Source organism: Trichechus manatus, unplaced genomic scaffold (genome assembly GCF_000243295.1).
Source record: "Trichechus manatus latirostris isolate Lorelei unplaced genomic scaffold, TriManLat1.0 scaffold00167, whole genome shotgun sequence".
NCBI classification, from domain to species: domain Eukaryota; kingdom Metazoa; phylum Chordata; class Mammalia; order Sirenia; family Trichechidae; genus Trichechus; species Trichechus manatus.
The window spans coordinates 1,732,175-1,759,063 of NW_004444103.1; positions in this window are offsets into that span (position 1 = coordinate 1,732,175).

Consider the following 26,889-nt stretch of genomic DNA (forward strand, 5'->3'; position numbering starts at 1 on the left):
CCCTGCAGCTACTTGAGTAAGGGACAGCCTCCAGCCTGATGCCTGGCCCACAGACTTGGGTCAGCCTCTACAACTGTGTGAGCTGTTTCCTCGAGACAAATCTCTCCTCTCTACAAATATACGTTTCATTAGTTTTGCTTCTCTAGAGAACCCAGCCTAAAACACCTCCTGTAGCTAAGGGTTAAAGTTTCTGAAAACAAACCCAAAGTCTAAAACTTTGCGAGGCTAAATTATAATGTACACTGAATTCACAGCCACAGATTCTCTTATTTTAAAGTTAAGGAATTTATTGCAAAGAGTGAAAATTGAAATAAGAGCAACAGGAAAACTCCAGAGAAGCAGGGGACTTTGAACCTCCAAATTCTGCTAAGCCACCTTTGCCAGTAGAAGCAGTCCCTTCTTCTTTTCTGCGGATGCTAGCTTCCCCCTGCCTAAGGAACCTGTAATAATCTTTCCAAGAGAATTGCCTTTCAGAAAAATGTTAATCTTCCTCTTCTCATTGCTCTTTGCCTACAACCAAATTAAAATCCAGGGGGTTGGGCACAAAGTATGACTTGGGAGGAGGTGATATGCACACTAAATGCAAGATTCTGCCAATGTACATCAACCAAAACCTGGGGAAGAGTTATTGTAATAGATTCCAAGGATGTTGGATTAGGTAGAAGGAATGTAAATTATATGCAGCCAAATTGATTAATTCAGGGGAACTAAACCAGAAATTCTGAATTTAGTGTGTTAACTCAGGTAGCTGGGTTGGCTATGTGGGTTTGATTGCTTGACTGAAATTTGTAACCAAAAGTTGTCCCAAGTACCGTGGTATTCCGTAGAGAAAGGGACATTGAACGTTGTAATGACTTTATAATGTGTGACCTGTTAACCCACCTCCTAACTATGTCCTCCAGGAATATTCATTTTCTTTACCAATGCTTGGAGAAGTACATTAGTGACAAGAGCAACAGCATACTGAAGGCCTCTGTAATAGCTGTTCTCTGGAGGCTGACAGTGACAGTAGGAAATGCTGCTATTTAAAAGGTTCTCTGAATTCAATGGTGGATTATGTGAACCCAGTGTACTAAGAACCACCCCTCACTCAATCTTCAATGCCTAGAAGAAGACTGGTTTAAAAGAGATGATCAATAAATACTTTTGGATTAATGAATTGAATAAGTTATCTCTTTCTAATATTGAAAGAAGTCTCTCTAGTGTCCGCATACCTACATTAGCAAGAAATTCCTTATTTCTCTCTTTGGATCTCCATTCCCCTGAATTGTCCAACAACCTGAGAGGATTGTCCATTCCAATGAAGTGGTAGAGGCAGAATTCTAAAAATTGCCCCAAGGTTTTTCCCTAATCCCGGAGACTGTTAGTGTGATAAAATATCATGCCCATAAATATGTTACATTACAAGGCAAAAGGGACTCTGCAGATGTTCTTAAGGTTACTAATCAGCTGACCTTAAAATAGAGAGTGTCCTGGGTTTTCCAGGTGGGTCTAATAGAGTCAAATCAGCCCTTTAAAAGCAGAAGCAGTAAGCAGAAGAGGAAGGCAGAAGTGAAAGTCAGAGAGATGTGAAGCATGGAGAAGGACTTGGCCGGCCATTGCTGGTTTGAAGATGGAGAGGACCATATAAGAAAGAAACTGATTGGATTAGGGAGCTGAGAAAGGTCCCCCAGCCAATAACCTACAAGTAAACAGGGACCTCAGACCTACAGCTGCAAGTAACTGGGTTCTGCCAGCAACCTGGTTGAGTTTGGAAGTGGATTCTTCCGAAGAGCCTCCAGATAAGAGCCTAGCCTGAAAAACAACTTAATTTCAGGATTGTAAGACCTTGAGCAGAGAATCCAGCTATGGTGTGCCCAGACTTCTGGCCGACAGAATTGTGAGCTAATACATGGGTGTTGTTTTAAGCCACCATGTTTATGGTAATTTGTTACACAGCAATAGAAAACTAATATAGGAGCCATTCCTGAGTACAAAGTCCAGTAAGATAAAGTACTCTTTTAGCCCCTTAGTTCCTCTATACATGAAAAAATTTTCTGCTGCCCTTGCTTCTGTCGATATCTTACACTACTGCCATTGAAAATGGTGTATTTTGCATGCTTAGCTTATCCTTGTCCAATTCCCAGAACAGCCTAAGTGTTCTTAGAAGAAGTTTGGGCTCAAATGCTTACAAGTCTTTAGACCACACTCACTCACTGCCTCAGCCATTGTTTTCAAAGCATACCACTATGCCAGGTGGCTTGAACCAGGGGGCCTTCTGGTCTCAGCCAGAATCTGTGTTGGAATCAGCCTTCCTCAGTAACACTCTAGGCCAGTGGTGAAAAACTGGTGGCCACACAAGGAAAATCCAGTCGCAGGATGTTGGTGCTTTGCCAACAAACCAAACAAACTTAAATATTTAATAGGAATGGTGGGTATGTACTTTCCACAGCTCCCATCATTTCCTTATGTCTTATAAACAGCAGTTGTACATATTTATGCTACCTGCATTGACTCCTGAAAAGAATTGAGTTTGTAGGCCCTAGCAATGAGCTTGGACCTACAGTCCAGACTCATCCTTTCCTCGGATGAAAACCCACATGACAGATGTTAGTGTCCTTTTAGAATTACCAATTCATTGAGTTTGCCCAGTATTTTTTCAGTTTTAGTACTGACCATCCCTCATCCTGGGACATCCCTTAGTCCCAGGCCAACCAAGATGATTGGTCATCCTATATCCTCTCCTGCCAGAAAACCTCAATTGGAATCACATCAATCAAAGAAGTCCGAAAATGTTGAACTCCCAAAATAACAGTGTTGATCTCTTTGCTCCCAAGGCACACATTGTCTCCTAATCACATTTTCCTGTCTTCCTGTAATAGCCTGTTCTCTGAAATTTGGGATACTAGGAAGAGGTGTGTCTTAGTCATCTAGTGCTGCTACAACAGAAATACCACAAATGCATGGCTTTAACAAACAGAAATTTATTTTCTCACAGTCTAGTAGGCTAGAAGTCCAAATTCAGGGCATCAGCTCCAGGGGAAGGCTTTCTCTCTGTTAGCTCTGGAGGAAGGTCCTTGTCATCAATCTTCCCCTAGTCTAGGAGTTTCTCAGGCACAGAGACCCTGGGCCCGAAGGACACGTTCTACTTTCTTGGTGGTATGGGGTCCCCGTGTCTCTCTGCTCACTTTTTTATATCTCAAAAGAGATTGACTTAAGGCACAATCTAATCTTGTAGCTTGAGTCCTGCTTCATTAACATAACTTCCACTAATCCCACCTCATCTACATCATAGAGATAGGATTTACAACACATTGGAAAATCACATCAGATGACAAAATGGTGGACAATCACACAATACTGGTAATCATGGCCTAGCCAAGTTGACACACATTTTGAGGGGACACAGTTCAATCCATAGCAAGGTGACTACTTTAATTACCTATTATCACTTTCCCCCCAGGGCAATAAGTAACTACTTATGTTACATGAATACAACCAAGACAGGCTCCTGAAATGATTATTTCCAGAGCAAGTAAGAGCTTCTCCAAGCAGATTTACAATCTCCAGCTAAGCAGAGAAATGACTGGCATGTTTCAAATGAAATCTTGTCTAGTTTAAAGCTCTCCTATCTTCCCCACTATGCTGTGAACTCCTTTAGGGCAGAGACTGTCATGTTTATCTCTTTATCTGTAACGTTCGGAACAATTTCTAACAAATACCAAAGTTCTGTGGAAAGAGTCCAAGTATGAGATGGCTAGGGCCTAGCCAAGGATAATGGGGTGGGGCACAAAGGAATGGATAGATTAAATTAGCATCATAGGAAGGAAAGAGTTATAAAGGGGGTAAGGAGCTGAATACAGTCTAGAAGTTTTAAGGTTAGAGAACAAGCAGGCAGCATGAAAATATGGATAAAGAGAGTGAGAGTTCTGCTTTCTCAACTGGTTTTAAGGTGGAAAAATGCAATTTCATTGGAGGATATAATTGGGACTTTTAAAAGTAGACAGAAGACAGAGGGATAGAATGAAGTTTGGGCAATGTCTATGAATGTAAGGTATAAGGAGCTCTCAGAGGCAATTAGCATCTGAAGGAAATAGTAGTTGCTTCATGACAGCTCATAACCAAATTAAAGGGAATCAAATGGAGAATGAGCCAGCAATGAAGAAACTTCAAGAGCAAATAGATAAACAGAGAAACAAGAATAATGTGATTGTGCCAAAGTGGCCAGGCCCACAGCACTGTCAAACACCTAGAATGGAAGGATGAGAATAGACTCTCTGATGGAGATATACACTGGCCATGTATTATATTTAAATGATTTCAGTAAAGTGGAAATAATGGAAGCCACAATAGAGAACACAAAAACATGAAGAAATAGGAAAAGACTGCAGAGATACCCTGTTTGATGGAGATGAAACAGAGAATGTAAAGGCATAAAGGGTTCCTTTATGAGCAGAGGTGGTACCTCCACATGTCTGAATCCAGCAGGGCTACAAGTAATGGGGAAAAGATGGAACAATGATAAAGAAAGCAAGAAAAACAGGCATGGGGAGACAAGGCTGAGAATAGATGGATGAGTGAAGAATAGGTACGTCTGTGGAGATCAGCTGGTTTATGGTTATGATGTTGGGAATTTGGGGAGGAGTGGGAAAAAAAAAAAAAGAGGTACCACAATCAGTGATGTTTTCCCAAAGAGACATTTCACAGTGCCTGGAAAGAAATGATCAATGGGGAATAATAAACTTTCCAAATCATGAGTTCTATTAGTGGTAACGAAAGGAAGAATAAAGAGCAAGCAGAAGATGGTATGAAAATATGGATTGCTTCACCTTGATTTGCCTTGTCAGTCTCCTAACTTTCATTTTAATTGTATTCCAAGTGTGTAGTACTGCAGTTGATCATAGTCATGCATTTTGGATTAGTGAAGATTTAACAATAAATTTTATCATGACTTTGGTGCTAAATTATGCTATGTACTAAGTCACTGCAATTATGAAACATGATTTTTCAAATTCTAGTTCAATAGTAAGGTACATACACATAAGCAGTCTTAAAAAGATTAAATATATGTGTATATATATTCCAAATTTAAATATGAAAATCATATTTATCATACAATCTTAGGTTTTGAAGAGATGTGATGATTTAAGAAGAGCTATTTTCTCATACCCAATGAAGATTGAGATTAAAAAAAAAAAGCTTTAAAAACTCCCCATCAATTGAAGCTTCTGTTACTTGAACATTTCCCTTCTTATTTGTTATTCTTATCTTCAATCTAACAATTCAATACAGCCTTAACATAGTTTGAGTTACATTTATTTACTAAATTCCCTTATTTTTCACATCTTGTTTAAGAATTTGAAGAAAGTAGGAGGGGAGGAGTGCTCTTTGAACTTCTACACTAACACTGCTTTCATTGAATCATGTGCAATTAATTGGTACCTGAGCCTCATACCCACATGTATCCTCCTGAAAGAAACCTTAAAAGTTTAAAGAAATGTTCAATAAGCATGTGCAGTATGTTCAAGTGTTGGTTCTCAAGACTGTATTTTCAAGCAAATTAGACTTCTGGTTTGCAATTTTCCTCTTTTACTGTTAGAAGAGAGCAGAAATAAGCATAAATAATCATTAGAAACTTTGTTTTTAAAATGAAAATGGCCTTATTTCTGTTACTGATGATCTCTCTGCTTTTGCAGATACTGGATAACAACTATTAAATGAGTTTATTTTACTAACTCCTTGCTCAGCTCTCTGAGGTTGTAAGGAAAAGACAAGCCTAGATAAGATGTTAGGTTAGTATAAGAATGTTCTGGAAAGGAAGGAAACATGGGACCCTATCTCAGCAACTATTATGTTGTTCAGAAGTGTAGCCTCTCCAGGGCTGGGATCACTTCAAGCTTTATAAAGAACCAGAACAATGGCAATCTTTAGTCATGATATTTCAACAGGCCTAGGAACTCACCTTCAAGTAGGTGCCAAAATGTTCACTAAAACATGGTATCTTTTTTATAAAATTGAAAACAACAAAAATGGATGCAAACTAACTACATAAAAAGGGAAACAAGTGAATGATGGATGTGGAACTTAGGCTGATGGTCACTTTGGGCAGATGGGAGGAGAGGCAGAAATTTGAGATAAAGCAAAACATGTGACATTGTATTTCACATTGATACGATAATCCAACGTGGAACACCACCTCAGCTGGGCAGAATTTTGTTCCAGGCCATCCCAGTGGCAGGTGGCATCCCTTATGTTTATACCATACAAGTTTACTTTATACAGGCCTGTATTGGTTTCGTTTTCTGCCATAGCCATAGTAACTTAAATCATAAGTCCATCTTTTTAGATGGGGTCTGAAGGCTCACTTGTCCATAATTCCTCTCTGGTGTCACTGCTTCGGAAGGTACCCAACCAAACCTGTTGCCGTCCATTCGATTCCAACTCATAGCGACCGTATAGGACAGAGTAGAACTGCCCCATAGGGTTTCCAAAGAGTGGCTGGTGGATTTGAACTCCCAACCTTTTGGTTAGCAGCTGAGCTCTTAACCACTGCGCCACCACAGCTCCTTCTGAAAGTAGGTGCTGTCTAAATGGTAAAACAGTGGTTCTCAAACATGACTGTATAATAATAACCTGTAATGCTTCTATAAAATGTAGATTTCAATCCACAATGTCTGGTTATATCGATTGAGTAAATCTAGAGAGAGATCAGTTCCTGCATTTTAAAAAAGCACCTTTAATAGTTCTGATGAAGGTGATAGAGGATCACACTTTGAGAAATTCTGTATAGAGGAAATCCAGAAATTGATTTGTGTTCTCAGCTTTTTCCAGAGTTGCTGAAGCTATTTAGAGATTTAACTAGCCACATAATCTTGTACAAAGGTACTCAAAGTCTAAATGTTTCATTATAGGACCAAGACATCCACAGAATGAGAAGAGAACTCACTGGAAAGAAGAATAAGTGTCGTATCAGAGATGACTCTGTGCAAAGTGGCTGTGATCACCACCATCACCACTTCTACACTGTTAGACACTGTTAGGATGGAGGCCATTAGAAGACTCGACCCAGCTGGGCTTGGAAGGCCGATGAGATCGTAGCCCAGTGGCAGATGGTAGCAATAAATAAAGCAAAGCACCAACAAATGATGGCAGGAAATGGGGATTCATATTGGGAGGCAGTGCACTACAATCTTAACTAACTAATGAGAAACAAAGTTGAGTTAACTAAGCTCATCAAAGCCTTCAGTATTATATAGTGTGAAATTGGAAAAAACAAAATCTTTGCCAAACAAAAGACTATTTCTTTTATGGAGAACTTAAACATCATGATTTATATCTTCTCATATTGTTAGGTATTTCCATTACCACATTTTCCTTGAAATATTTTTTAAATGATTGTTTCTATATTAGCAGTTAAGCGTTATGAACAAGACTGGAAAGATACTTAGACCATCTCTAGGAAATTTTGCTGCTAGATGGCAATGCAAAAGTTAAGAACTACTTTATTAGGTAGCAGTAGAGACAAACTGTCTCCCACATGCAACTTTCCTGAAGAGATTAAACGTATAATACTTCTAAAATATTATGGGAGATTTGATTAAAACTGTATCTATTCAGCAGAGAGGATTTGGAGAAGCAGTGTCAATGAGCAAGAATGGGAAGCTGGATTCTAGAGGAAAGATCAGAAAGACTAAGAATGAAAGAAGCTGGACTAGGTTAAGCACCAAGACAGCACAAGTTAAGGGACCAAATAAAGAACCAGTTGAGGGCACGCAATCTTTCTTTTTCTTTTTCTACCTGGGTTTATAAACCTAACTCTTCACTTACTAACAGCAAGTCTTTAGGATTAATTTCTCAGTGTCTCAGCTTCCCTATCTGCTGTTGTTGTTATTGTAGAATTGCCTCATAGGGTTTCCTAGGCTATAATCTTTACAGGACCAATTCACCGGGTCTTTTCTCCAGCAGTGGTGCTGGTGGATTCAAACTGCTGTCCTTCTGGTTAGCATCTGAGCACTGAACCACTGTGCCACCGGGGCTCCTTCCCTAACTGTAAAATGGGGATAATAATGGCATTCGTGCCTCACAGGACTGTTGCTAGTAGGCAATGAGTTAACTAGGTAAAGTGCTTAGAACAGTGCCTGGCACATAGTAAGTGCAAGTGGCTCTTAGCTCTTATAATCGACTCTAGGAGGTCCACGCTGCTCTAAGATAGAAGGGTTTAAATAATAAAAATTTTCCCGTGGTTAGCCAAATCCGTTCTTCTCTTTCAATTTAAACTCATATTCTCTAATTCTGTCATTCATAGGGGTAGGGAATAGTCAGACACTCCTCTGCATGATGGCCCTTCAACGCTGAATGATTCCATGTAATTGGAAACATTTGTGGGTGGAGAGCCCTTCAGGGAAACGTAGGTCTCAATCTAATTTCACAAAGTAACATCAGGAAGGAAACGGTCAATGAGGTTACTCCAAATCAAAATACTTTAGCACTTTAGAGAAAGACCCTTAATCCATCTTCAGGCCACTAAAGCGTGGAGAGAGAAGCACTGATATTCAAAAGACATGTACGAAAGGGCTTCTTCCACCTCTTAATTCTTAATATATTTTGAGGCTAAAATTGAACTTTAGAGAACATTTTAATCTATTAAAATAGATTAATTTAGAATCTATTTCTACATTAGGATACCAGAGTGTTTATTCTGTAGCTTGAGTTTTATGACACATGATTTTAGTTTATCCTAATTTTGGTTTTAATCATCTATTTTTTAAATTTGTTTTATGTTTTGTTGTTGAGAATATACACAGCAGAACATACACAATTCAACAGCTTCTTTGTGTACAATTTAGTGACATTGATTATATTTTTCAAGTTGTCCAACCATTCTCATCCTCCTTTTGCCAATTGTTCCTCCTCCATTAACATTTATATTAAATAGCAGCTTGAAGATAAAAGACACTGCATACACATATTAGGGTTCTCACAAATCTAGCAGATATTTTTACCCATTTAAAAAAAAAAAAATTGCTGACCAGTCAATTCTGACTCCTGGCAACCCTATAGGATACAGTAGAACTGCCCCAAAGATTTTCCAAGGCTGTAATCTTTATGGAAGCAGACTGCCATATCTTTCTCCCATGGACCAGCTGGTGGATTCGAACTGCTAGAGAGCTCAATCACTGCACCACTAGCACTCCTTTACCCATTAGAGGTGTTCGCTAAGTATTAGTGCTCAATGAAACATTATGGGTAAATTAGATATTTAGGAGCTAACTTAATTTCTGAGTTTTGTTTAATAGAAACAGTGGCAACTGGTAAAGATAAAGATACTGATGCCCAGTAAATATACCTTTCTTCAAACAGTGTAAACAAATAGCAGGTAAGATGTGATATCTGTCTCATAATCTCATTTTATTTAATGTTATTTTAGGAAATTTTAAAAAGTAAAGATTTGACTTCCCGTTAACTTCTCCAGCTTAAAAAAAGATGATGTATAAGGAAATTAGACTGGTATCAAATATCTCAAAAGCAACACACAAAACAAGGCAATTTTGGAACAATATTGCCAGAATCTCAAGGGAAATAAGTGTGAACCAAGAATTTTATATCCAGCTATGCTGTCCTTCCCATATAAAGGCTATAGAAAAATGGTTGTACACATGCAAGAACTCAACGCATACTGTACCCATGAGCCCTTCTTGTTGCTGGTGCTAAAGAACTATTTTGTTAAAGTATAGTAATTCCTTTTGTTTCAATTCAGGTTTTTTTTGTTAAATTCAAGAAAATTTAAATTTAAAACTTCATATTTAAAAAAGCTTTCTAAAATTATTTCTTTCAACTTCTCAGTATACATGTATACAGATGTCTGAAATGATATTTGTCAAATATTCATCATGGTTAGCCTTGGGTGGTGGGGTTTGTGGTAATTTTTTAGTTTTGTAAATTTTTTTGTATTACTGAAAATTTATAAGCATACATTCCTTTCAGAGACAAAAATTATTCTTAAGAATTACTAAAGATTCATAGCATAAAAAAATATGGTGTAGGTTTTCCAAAATAAAAATCAAGACACATGGTATGATTAAAAAAAAAAAAAAAATTCTGATTTGTGAATATATGTTAAGTAATGTGTTCCAAAGAGAAAAAAGATGTGACAGTCTGCTTCCATAAAGATTACAGCCTTGGAAACCCTATGAGGCAGTTCTACTCTGTCCTATAGGGTTATGAGTTGGAAATGACTCAGTGGCAACCGGTGTTGTTTTGGGTATGTGTTCCAAAATTATTTTCTTAAGCTACATTCAAAAAGTTGATTATTATAGTGTAAAACTAAATGCTTGTTAATCTTCTGAAAACAGTATAATTATATGAAAAAATATAATTATATGGTTATTACCCATGAAAAACACCTTTGTTTTGTATCAATGACTGGGTTTGCTTTTGAAGATTACCTGCTACCCTAGAAATGTTAGAGCAAGGAAGGTTGAGAACTAAACAGGTTAGTGAAGAGTCTGGCCAATTATGACTTAAGATATCTTTTTTTATATGTGGACTATTGTTGGCCTGTTCTGGAGCAGGGAAGAGAGAGTCAGGAAGCAAAATTAGGCCAGTTACACCACCCCGCCTGGATTCCCCACCCAGGTTCCCAAGTAAATACACTTCTAAATTTGACTCCAGTACCCCAGATCTTTCTAGGATACACAGGGGCAGATTAAGCAGTAAGCACACAGTACATACAAGTTTACAGTAAACAAGGTATCTTTTATGTGGTGGAAAATAGGTGAAATTGATCACTACAGATTACTAAGTAAGCACAAGTAAACCTGTGCATACCTTGCTTATCGGGTAATTTGTCCCTGAGGATACACCATAGGCAAGACTGTCCCATTTTGTCTAGGTATAAACTTGTGCTCTTTAACTTATCTGAGTTACGGTAAAGCCATATTATTTTTTCAAGAAAAAGAGAAATAAAACTATCTTTATATATTTAAGAATAATTGTTTTTCATTTTAATACAGCATAGTTGATTGACAGAATTTGGCTCCACAGAAATCTGGATTAGTCTTTCTTTAGTATAAACCATACACACACAGAGACAGAGAGAAAGACACACACATCTCTCCATAACCATTGGCCTGATCTTTCCATGACAAGGTAATAATATGAGAATTAAAATAAATCTATATTAATTGACATATACTTAAGGGACAATACATTTAAAAGATGGTACAAAATATGTTTTGAGTTTGGTATAAATGTTGACTTCATAAGTGTTTGTAAACTTGCTAACTTAAATGTTTGTTGCATTGATTGATGTTGAATATGTAATAATGTGTGACAACTTAAAACATGTTTTGCATACTTTTTTGATAAGTGGGAATTATCATATACTGCTGATTGAGTATAAATTGGTTACTTGATTATATGTATGAAAAGTCCTCTAGTGTACAGATATTTTGACCCAGCAGTTTTATTTATTGGAGTTTATTATAAGGAGTAGTAAGAAGAAACTCATTTAAAGTTTTATTTACAACAACAATCATCAGATAATTTTGAGCAATAGTAGTATTTGGCATACTATTATTCCTCTGGGTATGTTTGGTCTTTGGTGTTCTGAAGTTACACTAGGCTGTGTTTGTATGTAGATTTTCTATTATTTGCCATGCTTAGGGATTTGCTGAGCTTCTGAATCTGTGGATAGATGTCTTTTATCAGTTCTGAGAAACTCTCAGCTATTATTTTTTCAAATATTACCTCTGGACCATTCTCATTCTCCTCTCTGTCTAGAACTCCAATTATATGTTTGTTTGGCTTTCTCACTCTATACACAATATTGCTTTTATATTTTCCATTTCTTTGTCTCTCTGTGCTACATTCTAGGTAATATATTTAACTCTAAAATAGTTTACTAATTTCTCTTTTTCTGCAGTGTCTAATCTGCTGTTAAACATATCCATTCATAATTTCTAATTTTTTCAATTATTATCTTTTTCATGCCTAGATTTTCTACATGGTTTTTATTTTCAAAATTTGATTTTTCATTCTTTAAAGTTCCTTTAAATATATTACAGACTAGTTTTATATTCAATTTCTGATAATTCAATATCTGAAATCTCTGTGAGTCTTTTCCTTCTGGTGTTTCCTACTAATGGTGTCTTATTTTCTTATGTATTTTGTGGTATGTTACTATGAGCTCTTCACCTTTCTTGTAACTTTATTGTAGGATTTCTTTTTTAAGGCTCTTGTTGATCATGACTTGCTCCAAAGAGATTCCGTTTGTTTCTGTCAGGCAGCTGGAGAAACTACAGATCTGGACAACTTTGAACCAAAATCTTAGCCTGACATTTCTCATATCAGCTAGGTAGTGGATACTTGGGCTGTAAACCCATATGAGAATTATATTGTGGTTATTAATTTTCAGGGAGATCTATCCCTCCACCTTGGGCCAAGTTTTGTGATAGTAAATTTTTCTTAGCAGTCCCATTCTGGGTTCCAATCTTGACTTACATGTTGGTTTAAGCTCATTAATGCATTTAAAAATATCAAATAAATATGAATAATATAAATAATAAATTTTTATCCAGAATTTTAGTTGTTTTGTAGGAATGTTGATCAGGGTACTAGTCTTCCATAGTGCCAATAATGGAATACATATATTTAACAAGCAATTATATTGGATTGCAACAATTAATGGCATGGAAATTATGCATAATATATTTAAAGTACAAAAAACAGTATCCTACCAACTAGGTAAATCAGTAGACTATAGAGTAGAGTTTTAATATCACAAGACTGAAAGATAAATGGATTTGTAGCTCTGACACTACTTAATTGTGTGACTTTTGGCAAGGGTGGTGGTCATGAAGATGCATTGCTTAGATCTCTTTTCGTAAGAATATGTTGCAAGATTTGTAGTTGACTGATGGTCTCCAGCTGCCACACCTTTAGATCTACCTCAGAATCCACATCAAAACCACATTTTCCACAGGCTCCCCACCACAGCCAATGATTGAGTATGGCTGGAGTATTAGAGCTGGCCATTTCTTCTCAACTCAGGACTAATCTGATGCGAAATCTTTGCTCTAGGAGACACCAGTCCTCTCCAACTAGAGCCAAGGTTTGTAATAGCTTGGTCAAGACTTTCAGAGCTGCACTGCATACAGAGTTTCTTCCTTACACAACCTTCTTTCCTTCCTTCTCTGCTTTCACAAGTTTCAGTACTACACCAAAGCCTGAAGGCTCTCCCTACCTTCTCCTGTTTCCTCTCCCCTTTATCCTTCACAGGAATTTCTCCCAATAAATCTTTTTCATCTCTATCACATCTTAGCACCTGCTTCTCAGAGGACCCAAACTAACACAGCAGTTTGCTTAACTTCCCTGCTTCTTACTTAGTTCATCTATAAATGAGGATAATAATGCTTACATTACTAAGTTGAGGTTTTTAAATTATTTATTTATTTATTTATGTTGTCGAGAATATACACAGCAGAACATACACCAATTCAACAAGTTCCACATGTACAATTCAGTGACATTGATTACTTTCTTCAAACTGTGCAACTTTCTAAGTTGTCTTAAAGATTAAAAGAATAATGTATATAAAGTGCATACCATGGGGTCTAGGATATTGTAAGCACTCAATAAATGGTATTGTTACCATAACTTCATTGAAAAAACAGCAGAGGATTAACAAAATATGTTTTGGACCAGGGGTGATTTTCTTTTTGGTCATCTTTGTGCTTATCCATATTTTCCAAAATTTCTTCAGTAAATTAGAAAAACAATATAACAAGCTCAGATATTAAATTTGGGTGACCTTAAGCATAGATTTTTTTCTTAATGCATTTGGTAATCAATCTTCAACTTAACAATTACGGAAGTGATCAATTAAATAATTTGGAAATTAATTTTCTCGGCTGAAAATTTCCATTTCTATCCACATCCTAAAATATTAATTGTTTAACTTGTAAATTAAAGAAAATACTGCAGAAAAATATGTGTTCCTAAGCAGAACATACACTACTATACATGTGGACCTCGCCAGATGGAATACGCAGGAATAAAATCAACTACATCCTTGGAAAGAGACAATGGAAAAGCTCAGTATCATCAGTCAAAACAACACCAGGGGCTGACTGCCGAACAGATCGTCAATTGCTCACATGCAAGTACAAGTTGAAGCTGAAGAAAGTTAGAACAAGTCCACGAGAGCCAAAGTATAACCTTGAATATATCCCACCTGAATTTAGAGACCTCCTCAAGAACAGGTTTGACACATTGAACACTAACGAATGAAGACCAGCCGAGTTGTAGAATGACATCAAGGACCTCATACATGAAGAAAGCAAGAAGTCATTAAAAAGACAGGAAAGAAAGAAAAGACCAAAATGGATGTCAGAAGAGACTCTGAAACTTGCTCTTGAACATCAAGTAGCTAAAGCAAATGAAAGAAATGATGAATTAGAAGAGCTGAACAGAAGATTTCAAAAGGCGACTCCAGAAAACAAAATAAAGTAGCATAATGACGTGTGCAAAGAGCTGGAGTTAGAAAACCAAAAGGGAAGAACACGCTCAGCATTTCTCAAGCTGAAAACACTGAAGAAAATATTCAAGCCTCTAGTAGCCATATTGAAGGATTCTACAGGGAAAATATTAAACAATGCAGGAAGCATCAAAAGAAGATGGAAGGAATACACAGAGTCACTATACCAAAAAGAATTGATCAAAGTTCAACATTTTCAGGAGGTAGCATACGATCAGGAACCTATGGTACTGAACGAAGAAGTCCAAGCTTCACTGAAGGCATTGGGGAGAAACAAGACTCCAGGAATTGATGGAATACCAACCGAGATGTTTCGAGAAACAGATGCAGCACTGGAAGTGCTCACTCGTCTAGGCCAAGAAATTTGGAAGACAACTACCTGGCCAACCAACTGTAAGAGATCCATACTTATGCCTATTCCAAAAAAAAAGGTGATCCAACTGAATGTGGAAATTATCAAACAATATCATCAATATCACACACAAGTAAAATTTTGCTAAAGATCATTCAAAAGCGGCTGCAGCAGTACATCGACAGGGAACTGCCAGAAATCCAAGTCAGATTCAGAAGAAGATGTGGAACCAGGGATATCACTGCTGATGTCAGATGGATCCTGGCTGAAAGCAGAGAACACCAGAAAGATGTTTACCTATGTTTTATTGACTATGCAAAGGCATTTGACTTTGTGGATCATAACAAATTATTGATAGCATTGTGAAGAATGGGAATTCCAGAACACTTAATTGTGCTCGTGAGGAACCTGTACATAGATGAAGAGGTAGTCGTTTGAAAAGACCGAGGGAATACTGCTTTGTTCAAATTCAAGAAATGTGTGCACCAGGGTTGTATCTTTTCACCATACTTATTCAATCTATATGTTGAGCAAATAATCCAAGAAGCTGGACTATATGAAGAAGAAAGGGGCATCAGGATTGGAGGAAGACTCATTAACATCCTGCATTATGCAGATGACACAATCTTCCTTGCTGAAAATGAAGAGGACTTGAAGCACTTACTGATGAAGATCAAAGACTACAGCCTTGAGTATGGATTACACCTCAACATAAAGAAAGCAAAAAATCCTCACAATTGGACCAATAAGCAACATCATGATAGATGGCGAAAAGATTAACGTCAAGGATTTCATTTTACTTGGATCCACAATCAACACCCATGGAAGCAGCAGTCAAGAAATCAAACAACATGTTTCATTGCGCAAATCTGCTGCAAAATACCCCTTTAAAGTGTTAGAAAGCAAAGATGTCACCTTGATGACTAAGGTGTGCCTGACCCAAGCCATAGTGTTTTTAATCACCTTATATGCATGCGAAAGCTGGACAATGAATAAGGAAGACCAAAGAAGAATCGATGCCTTTGAATTATGGTGTTGGGAAGAATATTGAATATACCATGGACTACCAAAAGAACAAACAGATCTGTCTTGGCAGAAGTACAGCCAGAATGCTCCTTAGAAACATGGATGGAGAGACTATATCTCACATACTTTGGACATGTTATCAGGAGGGATCAGCCCCAGGAGCAGGACATCATGCTTGGTAAAGTAGAGCGCAGCAGAAAAGAGGAAGACCCTCAACAAAATGGACTGACACAGTGGCTGCCACAATGGGCTGAATCATAACAACGATTGTAAGGATGGTGCAGGACCAGGCGGTGTTTCATTCTGTGGTACGTAGGTTCGCTACGAGTCAGAACCAACTCAACAGCACCTAACTAAACCAACAACAGCAAGCAAAACATTTTTGAAATTTTGTACAAAGTCTGTATGTTCAAAATTTTACACCTAAATAAATTTCTAAAGAAGACATACGCTTTTGCTTCTTACAAAATCTTTTATACACGTTTGTATTTAATGTGTCTGTTTTAATGGCTCCATTTTTCTATGATTAAAACGTGTTCTTAAAATTCTGTTCATTATACTTTTGCACCTCATTTAGCAAAATGTTGTTAGTTGCCACTGAGTAAATACCTATAAATCTTAAAGTTTTTGCCAATTTTTCCTTATGAGTCTAGCACGTATTAAAAAATGTTAACTTTATTATTTTCAGAAAGTAGTTTTTGCTTTAATAATTGCAGAATATTTTGTAAAAGCTGAAACATTTTTCACTTTAATAGCAGTGTCTTTAACAGTGGAAACTAAAAAACCAAAAAGCCAAAACCCTATCATATAGTCTTGTGAGAGCTTCTGCCAATGACTTTTAATTTGTCAAAGTGCCTCAGTGTATGGGGCAACACCAGCAGTTGCTACCCATTATCCTTTTCCCTATTCTTCTTTGCCAGAAAAAAAACTAGTTTTATTTGTAAAGTCAGTGTGCTCAGATAAAACTCACTTCCTATACTGCCTAGCAGCTAATTGTGCGCTTGTCACTCCGTCTTAGCCAATGAGATAAAAGCAGAAATGTGTGGGATGGATGTGGTCTGGGAAAGCTTATCCTGTCTTTAAAAAATGTGGCAGATGCAGCTGGTGCTATTCATCTCTTCTACTTCCTTTTTAGAATTTAGATGTCATACCTTGAGTTGTAGCAGCCATTTGTGACATGAGCCATTTATGACAGACAGAAGGAGTCTTGGTTCTTGATGGCATGTTAAATAACTAAACACATTCTTAACTGATTGGTACAGTTCCCTCCTAATTGAGAAAACTACTTCACTTCCTATGTTCTGTCATCACTTGTCTCCATCAAACCAACACCATCCTCAGCCCTTCCCAGACTTCTTTTCACTCTTGTCAAGTTCTGAAGTTGTTTCATTAGATTATTCTAATCTTTACAAAAATAATTCAGAGCCTTGGATAATACATACCAAAACTTCTTCCTTTCAAGTACTACCAGGATATGTTTTACATATTAAACATTAGCACGTGTGATTCTTTCGTTGTTTCCCACAAGACAGAATTGGGAAGATACATAACAATAGAGAATCAGAATGGTTCAAGGTGATTTTTTTCTATGAAGCCCAAAATAATTTTTAGTTGGGTTTTATCACTCATAACATCTCTTATACGTGTACTTGGGAAATGGGCAAAGAAATTTAAATTACTTGAGATCATCCAGTATTAAGCTAAAAATTAGAATCCAATGATCATCCACATCTGAATTATTTGAATTATAGCTTTGCAATAATCTTCCAGTAATTGCATGAGTTTAAGATGTTTTCCTTCCATTTTGAATTCTTTCAAATGCAAGCTTATTTTAAAATTTTGTGTTCAATAGGGTTTTACTTTGCTTTTACTTACGTTTGTTTTCATCCTCTACATTTAAATTTCCTGCATTTAAGCAATTTCCTACTGAAATTCGGTCTTCAGGTGAGGTTGATGACTGACTGCTGATGACATATGAACTGTAGAGAATATTTGTTGTTGTTGTGTACTATCGAGTCAATTCTGACTCATAGTGACCCTATAGGACAGAGTAGAACTGTCCATAGGATTTCCTAGGCTGTAATCTTTATGGGAGTAGATTTCTACATCTTTCCTTCCTCAGAGCGCTGGGTAGGTTTGAACCACCAATCTTTTGGTTAGCAGCCAAGTGCTTAACTATTGTGCCACCAGGGCTCCTGCTGTAGAAAACATACAGTGCCCAAAATATTCTTTACTTGCATGAGTTTTTCACTCCCTTTACATTAAAATATTTTGTCTCCAAAATCTCTTGTTAGCATCCAAAGGTGGTACTTGGAATAAATAATATTTTAAGTCATTATCACTCACTGACACATCTTTTAATCAAGTTAGTTAGTATATACGATCCATTGAACATTATGTAGATAAGCTTTATAGCTAAATCAGTTCCTCTGTTCATGAATTTATTATTTTTGAGTGGTATTTATTAAGAGAACTATATTTTAGCTTTTGACCAGAGTTATAGCAGGTTAATATATAACTCCTGGAAGGATAACAAGCATTATTTCAGTGCTAGAAATATTAAAAACTAAAACTGGAAATTGAGATGAGAGACCAAGAGATTACCTTAAACCTCAATGGTATTTACAAAAAAAAAAAGTAAGATAAGCTTAAAAAGTTGATAGGTTTAGGGATCAAATACTAAAGCCTGAAATGGAAATTTAATATCTTCTCTTCAACTGTTATAAATCACTCAGATAAAGAATAACTCAGTAGAAAGAGGATAACTCCCAAAAGAAAAAAATGGCCAACAAATATTAAAATTCCTCAACTAAATATTTAAAAATGAAATGTAAATTAAAACAACAATGTGATACCGGGGTTTTTACCAGCCAAGCTGGTATATTTTAAAAATTGGTAACAATCATTGTGTTGAAAGTACAGAAAAAACAAACAAACCGAAAAAAAAACAAAACAACAACAGGCATTCCCTTGTATTAAGGGAAAGAAGGTTATTTGATAAAGGCTTTTTGACAATTAGGTGCTATGTATCACAACTTTTCTGGCTATTTAAAAATATGTACCAAATCTTCTGAAATACATATTCATTGCCATAGAAATTCCTCTCCTAGATATTTGTTCTGAGAAAATGACTGATAGTATCTGCAAAAAATCAGCAGTATTAAAAGCTATAAATGTCCAGTAATCAGGAATTGGTTAAATAAATAAATGCATTTCATAAATTATTGGGTAGTCTTTTTAAATGGGCATATTAAAACATGTTTCTTGACATCTAAAGTTATTCAAAAGTATTGCTAATGGGAAAACATCTTCTAGAAAATAAAAAATATTTATGCATATAAAATATAAATAGATATAATTTTGGGAATATATACCACCGTGGTGGGAGTTTGTGTGGTATCTGTTTTTTTTTTTTTTTTTCCATTTGGCTCATCTATATTTATAATTTTTGAACAGTGAACATGTACTTCACAAAGTTTTTAAAAGTATTCTAATAATTTGTATACACAAATAGATATGCCTCAAACATACCCTTCAAATAAATCTTAAGCTTTGATCCCTTTTAATGAAAGAAAATTGGAAAATGTATTAAAAACTCCTGAGCTGTACACTTAGCACAGAGTCTCTGTCTCTAACTGCTGTCCTTCTTCACCCCTAGTGGTAGAGTTCCACAGTTGTATTTGTAATGGCTAAAGGTAGTGGGACCAGGTACAGACATTTGAGCAAACAAAACCACTTAGTGTCTCCTTCCCCATAATCTGGAACTGGAATTCAAATTTGCTAGTTGACATCACATGAACTGAAGACAAATAAACCCAGATCTATGGGGTGCCATGATAGAAAGTAGAAAATTGGTCTACTCAGAGAGAGAGAAAGAAGACGAGGAAATAATAGTGAAGATGGGAGGCCATCTAATCCCAAAGAAGCAAAAAAAGTAACTTTAGTTACAGGGTCTTTTCCAAAGCTTACAAAGTCTCATTGTACTCCCTAGCTCCGGATTTCAAAAGATACCTATACACTCATAATAAAGTCTATTCTCTCCTTAAACTAAGTCGTGTTAGTTTCTGTTATTTGCAAAGAAAGCATGGAATAAGATGTAGTCTATCAGTCAAAAAAGCAGAAATCACACTGGGTATTTTAACAAAGAGAATTTAATAGAGGGAATTGGTTTAACAGGGACTAGAGGATTGAAAAGACGAAGAGGAACACTGATGTATCACAGAGGTAGTAACTGCAGTAAGCAGATACTACCCACAGAACTGAGAGTGAGAATATTAGAAACTAGTGTTTGGGGGAATGACTGCCTCACTGGCACTTGTACTTCAGGATCTTGAAGAAGATGATCCAGCAAGCTGAGACTCAGGTATATGAGAATAGAATGCCATCCAACTGGTTCTGGTCTCAGTGAGAAGGCAAAATGGGGCTAGTTGTAATTACGAGTTTGGGAGAAAGAAGTGAAGACTGGAACCAACTGCTACTCTTAGTGGCTACTACTTCCATTGTGAAAAAACCATTGCTCAGGTGATGCTGAAAGGAACACGAAGCAAAACATGAAATAGCCTGGCCTTTCTTACTCCTCCAGACTTCCGGTCTCCCTTTAGAGTTTTCTACTGTCAAAGTCATATTAAACCGGTCTTCCATGTAAGCATATGGATATTATCCTATTGCCGACAGCATTTTACCTCAGGATGGATGTTGAAATTTTTTTTTTTTGACGATGAATATGATGCCATTTCTCTAAAATTTGTCATTTCCTGCATAGTAGACCATGATTGTCTGATTTGAAATGGCCAATACCAGTCCATTTCAGCTCACTAATGCCTAGAATATTGATCTTTATGAGTTCCACTTCATTTTTGATGACTTCCAATTTTCCTAGATTCATAATTTGTACATTCCACGTTCTGATTATTAGTGGATGTTTGCAGCTGTTTCTTCTCATTTTGAGTCATGTCGCATCAGCAAATGAAGGTCCCAAAAGCTTGACTCCATCCATGTCATTAAGATCAACTGTACTTTGAAGAGGCAGCTCCTCCCCAGTTGTGTTTTGAATGCCTTCCAACCTGGGGGGCTCGTCTTCTGGCACTATGTCACACAATGTTCTGCTGCTATTCATAAGGTTTTCACTGGCCGGTTTTTTCAGAAGTAGACCACCAGGTCCTTCTTCCTAGTCTGTCCCAGTCTGGAAGCTCCACTGAATCCTGTCCACCATGGGTAACTCGGCTGGTATTTGAAATACTATTGGCATAGCTACTGGCATCACAGCAAAATCCAAGCCACCATTATCAACAAACTGACAGACACACCAACCACTAATGCCAAAGATGAGGAAATTGAAGATTTTTACCAACTTCTGCAGTCTGAAATTGACAAAACATGCAATCAATGTGCATTGATAATTACTGGTGATTGGAATGAGAAAGTTGGAAACAAAGAAAAATGATTGGTAGTTGGAAATTATAGCTTCGGTTATAGAAACGATGACAGAGATCACATGAAAGAATTTTGCAAGAAGAATGATTTATTCATTGTAAATATCTTTTTTCAACAACATAAACAGCAACTCTAAACATAGACCTTACCAGATGGAACACACAGGAATCAAATCAACTACATCTGTGAAAAGAGGCAATAAAAATCTCAATATCATGAGCCAGAAAAGGCCAGGGGACAACTACAGAACAGATCGTCAATTGCTCATATGTAGGTTCAAGTTAAAGATGAAGAAAATTAAACAAGTCCACAAAAGCCAAAGCATGACCTTGAGTATATCTCACCTGAATTTAGAGACCATCTCAGGAATAGATTTGACACATAGAACACTAATGAATGAACACCAGATGAACTGTGGGGTGACATCACGGACATCATACATGAAGAAAGCAAATGGTCATTAAAAAGGCAGGAAAGAAAGAAAAGACTAAAACAGATGTCAGGAGAGGACTCTGAAACTTGCTCTTGAATGTAGACTAGCTAAAGTGAAAGTAAGAAATGATGAAGTAAAAGAGCTGAACAGAAGATCTCAAAAAGCAACTCAAGAAGACAAAATAAAGTACCATAATGAAATGTGCAAAGACCTGGAGTTAGAGAACCAAAAGAGAAGAACACGCTTGGCATTTCTCAAGCTGAAAAAGACCTGAAGAAAAAATTCAAGCCTCAAGTTGCAATATTGAAGGATTCTATGGGCAAAATAGTGAACGATGCAGGAAGCATCAAAAGAATATGGAAGAGTCACTGTACCAAAAAGAATTGGTCAACGTTCAACCGTTTCAGGACATAGCATATGATCAAGAACCAACGGTACTGAAGGAAGAAGTCCAAGCCACACTAATGACATTGGGGAAAAACAAGACTCCAGGAACTGATGGAATGTCAATTGAGATGTTTCAACAAATGAATGCAGCACTGGAAGTACTCACTCATCTATGCCAAGAAATTTAGAAGACAGCTGCCTGGCCAACTGACTGGAAGAGATCCATATTTGTGCCCATTTCAAAGAAAGGTGATCCAATAGAATGCTGAAATTATCAACCAATATCATTAATATCACATGCAAGTAAAGCTTTGCTGAAGATCATTCAAAAATGGTTGGAGCAGTACATTGACAGGGTACTGCCAGAAATTCAAGCCAGATTCAGAAGAGGACAGTAACAAAGGATATCATTACTGATGTCAGATGGATCTTGGCTGACAACAGAGAATACCAGAAAGATGTTTACCTGTGTTTTATTGACTATGCAAAGGCATTTCACTGTATGGATCATAACAAACTGTGGATAATATAGTGAAGAATGGGAATTCCAGAACACTTAATTGAGCTTATGCGGAACCTATACATAGACTGAGACAGTGGTTCGAATAGAACAAGGGGATACTGCATGGTCTAAAATTAGGAAAAGTATGTGTCAGGGTTGTATCCTTTCACCATACTTATTCAGTCTGTATGCTGAGCAAATAATCCTAGAACCTGGACTATGTGAAGAAGAATGCAGCATTACGATTGGTAGAAGACTCATTAACAACCCATGATCTGGAGGTGACACAACCTTGCTTGCTGAAAGTGAAGAGGACTTCAAGCACTTACTGATGAAGAGCAAAGGCCACAGCCTTCAGTATGGATTACACCTCAACATATAAAGAAAACAAAAATCCTCACTATCATACCAATAAGCAACATCATGATAAATGGAGACAACACTGAAGTTGTCAAGGATTTCATTTTACTTGGATCCATAGTCAACACCCATGGAAGCAGCAGTCAAGAAATCAAACTACATATTGCAGTGGCAAATCTGCTACAAAAGACCTTTTTAAAGTATTAAAAAGCAAAGATATCACTTTGAGGACTAAGGTGTACCTGACCCAAGCTATGATATTTTCAATAGCTTCATATGCATACCAAATTTGGACAATGAATAAGGAAGATCAAAGAAGAATTGTTGTTATTGTTGTTGTTAAGTGCTGTTGAGTAGGTTCCGACTTATAGTGACCCTATGCACAACAGAACGAAACACTACCCGGTCCTGCACCATCCTCACAATCGTTGCTATGCTTGAGCCCTTTGTTGCAGCCACTGTGACTAACCATCTCGTTGAGTGTCCTCTTTTTTTTCGCTGACCCTGTACTTTACCAAGCTTGATGTCCTTCTCCAGAGTCTGATCTCTCCTGATAACATGTCCAGTTATGTGAGATGTAGTCTTGCCATCCTTGCTTCTAAGAAGCACTCCGGCTGTATTTCTTCCAAGACAGATTTGTTCGTTCTTTTGGCAGTCCACGGTATATTCAATACTCCCCAACACCACAATTCAAAGGTATCAATTCTTCTTCCGTCTTCCTCATTCATCATCCAGGTTTCACATGCATATGAGGCGATTGAAAACACCGTGGCTTGGGTCAGGGGCACTTTAGTCCTCAAGGTGACATCTTTACTTTTCAACACTCGAAAGAGATCTTTTGCAGCAGATTTGTCCAATGCAAATTGATGTCTTTGAATTTGGTGTTGGCAAAGAGTATTGAATATACCAAGCACTGCCAGAATAATGAACAAGTCTGTCTTGGAAGAAGTACAGCCAGAGTGCTCCTTGAAAGTGAGGATGGCGAGACTTCGTCTCACATACTTTGAACAAGTTTTCAGGAGGGACCAGTCCCTGAAGAAGGACAATCATAACTGGTAAAGTAGACAGTCAACAAAGAAAAGAAAGATCCTCGACAAGATGTACTGACACAGTGGCTGTCACAATGGGCTCCAACATAGCAACAATTGTGAGGATGACACAGGACCAGGAAGCATTTAGTTCTTTTGTACATAGGGTCACTATACTTCAGAACCAACTTGACGGCAGCTAACAACAATACTGTCAAAGTCTAAAAAGGAGGCAGCTGGCAAAGCAGAAATGTGCTTTGCAGAGTCCCAGCCCTAGTAAGACAAGACAGAATACAAACAGGTAGGTTTGAAACTGAGAGAAAATGCCTTAATAACAAGCAAACATGGAAAAAGTACATTTTATTTTACTTCTTAATTCCATATTTTATGCCAAATGCACAGTCTAAAAATACTTGTACAATGAATGAATAAACTCTAGAGAAACCATAGGAACCACTCAATAGATAATGAATTCAGGGGAAATTTGCTGTTTTGGCAGTCAATGTTGTACGAAAAAAGTCTTTTAATTAGTTTTGTTAAGTCCTAAATATAATTAGCTTCATGAATTTAGAGGCAATTTTATATGTTTCTGTTGAATGAAAATGAAAATTAAGTTGCTAACTTTTTTGTTCAAACATATTGAATTTTGACAGTATTTGCATGTTAACATCTTCTGTCCACTGAGAGATATATCAATTAAATTATTCTATTTTATGGAATTCAAAACAATAAATGCACAGAAAAACTTAAATAGTATTACAGACTTTGCAATTCTAGATAAGACATAGTAGATAGAAGTAGGTCAAGCTGCCAATGAAAGATCTAAAAGAAAAAACAAATTAATTGAAATATTATATTTTTAAGGACACTCTAGAATCAATGATGACCAGACTAGTTAAAATTCCAGAAAATGAAGCTGTCTTCCCAAGCAAGCTAATGGTCACCAGACATGTCTTCCCTGGAGGCATTTGCCAGTTCTGGACATGTGCTGTAGATTGTTTGCAAAGATGGCCATGAAAATTCAACCTACTACTGTACACATGTTCCTTTGCAGTGTGGCTTTGCCACTCCTCCCACCAAGAGGAAGAGTCTATTTCCTCATTCCTTGAATATGGGCTGGCCTTGTGACTTGCTTTGACCAGTAAATTGTGGCAGAACTGATGTACAAGTTCTACAGCCTAGGACTCCAGAGGTCTTCCTTTCTTAGAACACTGACCTGAGATTGCCATGTAAAGATGTCTGGTCTAACCTACTGGATGATGATAGGCCAAGGGGAGGAGAATCTGGGTACCCCAATCTATAGCTACTATTGTCGTTGTTAGGTGCCGTTGAGTCGGTCTTCAACTCATAGCAACCCCATGTGACAGAGTAGAACTGCCCCCATGGAGTTTTTTAGGCTGTAATCTTTAAAGAAGCAGATCACTAGGTCATTCCCTGACGGAGCTGCTGGGTGGGTCTGTACTGCCAACCTTGAGGTTAGCAGCTGAGTACTTAACCGTTGTGCCACCAAAGGCTCCTAATCTATAGCTACTCCCATGTACCAAACATGTGAATAAGCCCATCTTGGACCATTCAGCCCCAGTTGAGGTGTGAGATGACTGTAGCTACATGAGGACCCCAGGTGAGGCCAACCAATAAGCTACGTAACTGATTCTAGCCCAAATTTCTGACCCAAAGAATCATAATGAAATAGATGTTTTGAAGCCACTAAGTTTGTAGGGGGTTGTTACACAGTAATATATAACAACTGAAGAAAATGGTGTCACTAATGGGGTGCAGCGGATGTGGACCACACCAGGTGACACTGTCAGAGGGGGTGACACCAAAATGACTGTCAATAAAAATATCCCTGTAGTTAGTTATAACAACAGAAACATTTTTTGTAAGCCCAGTTTCCATGTATCAATATACCTGCAAGGCTAAATCTCTATGCTATTTACTTTTTGAATCTTCTAATGCGCTCTGGTTGGAGCTGTTATTATTACCCAGTTACAATGAGGCCTCAAATCACATGGTTTCCTCTTGCACGTGCTACAAGCAAGGGCTGTTGTTTTCATTGCTGCTGGTGTTTTTCTACTTGCTGATTTTCTTAAATTTTCTGGTGTTTTAGCTACAATCTTGTGGTAATTAGTATTTGTTGACCTATATCAATAACTTTTTTGAGAATGAAATAGTAATTAAAGGAAAAGAAGGAATGATGATATACGGGAATTACGATTTACAAGTAACATTAATACAAATATCATTACTAAGGATTCTGGTACAGGAGGAGGTCCATAGTGAGGGGGAGACACCATGAGTTACCGCACTGGGTGACATCAACCCTAGTGATGCCACTGACTGAAGGACTAGCCTAGAAGAAAGCAAGGAAGAGAAACTAGTGAAGTTTTAATGTCCACATGGGCTGGCATGATGGATTAGAATCTAGAAGATCCCTAAACCTTTGACTAGTTTTTCTTATGGGATTTTTCTGAAGGGTGGGATGACACAGGAGTCTAGGGAGCAGCTGATTCAGAAACTTCTCACAGGCAGAAAGGAAACTCTCACAGTGTTGCAATGCTTAGGAGACAAAGTCTTGCCAGAGAAAAGGGGTCTGCGTCAAACACATGTCCAATCTCACACTCAAGAAATTTGTCAGATTTTGAAGCTGCATGAAGTGAAAGGACACAAACTTCAGCTTAAACTTCTGAAGGGCCAAATTAATCTCCCGCAAAGTTCAGGTTTGAAGTCACAGAGAACTGCTAGGTTTTCAATCAAAAGCTGAGAAGCCTCATGCTCAAGGAAGAGAGACCACTCAGAAATGAACAGAGACTAAATAAAACAGCAGCCCAATTTAATCTTAAATTAGATTGA